Source organism: Mandrillus leucophaeus, unplaced genomic scaffold (genome assembly GCF_000951045.1).
Source record: "Mandrillus leucophaeus isolate KB7577 unplaced genomic scaffold, Mleu.le_1.0 Scaffold3, whole genome shotgun sequence".
Classification (NCBI taxonomy): Eukaryota; Metazoa; Chordata; class Mammalia; order Primates; family Cercopithecidae; genus Mandrillus; species Mandrillus leucophaeus.
This window is the reverse complement of record NW_012103142.1, coordinates 4,670,638-4,671,888: the sequence shown is the minus strand read 5'-3', so window position 1 is coordinate 4,671,888 and position 1,251 is coordinate 4,670,638.

Here is a 1,251-nt window from a genome sequence, read left to right as displayed (position 1 = left end):
CACACACACACACACACACACACACACACACAGTTGGTCCTCCATATCCATGGGTTCTGCATCCACAGATGCAACTGAGTGAGGAACAAAAATATTCAGAAAAAAAATTCTACAAAGTTCCAAAAAGTAAAACTTGAATATGCCATGTGCCAAGTACGATGTTGAATCCACACAAACGAAGTGATGTGTAGGCCTTGTTTAGGTATTATAAGTACTCTAGAGATTATTTAAAGTGTATAGGAGGATGTGCATAGGTCATATACAAACAGTATGTCACTTTATATCACGGACTTTGAGCATCTGTGGGTTCTGGAACCCATGGGGAGTCCTGAAACCAGCAATCCCCCACAGATACCAAAATATGACTCTGTGTGTGTGTGTGTGTGTGTGTGTGTGTGTGTGTGTGTGTTTACACTGTTCTTTGATCCTGCAGGAAGCTTCCCCAGACCCTGGACCTCGACCTGGATAAGTACTTTCTACTTATCAACTCCCTCCTGTTTTCATTTTCCACCTTAACCAGCCCTGAATCCAAGTTCCATCACTTCATTAACCTCTATTCATCTCCATAGTACCCCATTACCAAAATCCCAACCCTGGGTCCATCCAGCTGCCTTTTCTCCAGATGTAGGGTCTGCCAGGGAAAAACCACACAAAAGTGCCTACTGGTGTCATAGACACCCATGGCCCCCTCATCACCATGCCCCCACACAGCCCAGCAATCCTTCTGTTTCCCTAGTGAGCACTCCCCTGTTCTCTGCAGTAGCTATTTTAGACCGTCTCCTCCTTCTTCCAACCTTCCATCCAAACACCTCTCTCCCTTCACACTTGTCAGAAGATCCCTTTTCAACAGCACAGCATAAATAGAAACCATCAGTAAGAAAATTCCTCAACTTCCCTCTTCCATATTTTCAGACTTTTCTCTCCATCTCTATTCTATTTTTTTCTCTTCTCCTCCTGAAATATAGTAAGTGCTTATTTTTCACTCATTCTCTAATGCAGGGAAAATGGTTGTTTTGCCTCTACTATGCCACTAAAACTGCTCTTCCAACAGCCTCCTGGTTTCTAAACCTGTTGCTATGTTTTTAAGATCTTATCTTACTTGACCAAACAGCAACCTTTGACCCATTCGACCATTCTCTACTTCTGGAAACACTGCTTTGCTATACTGTTCAGGCTTCTCCAGAAAAACAGAACCAACAGGAGAAACAAGGAAGGAAGGCAGGCAGGCAGGAAGGAAGGAAGGAAGGAAGG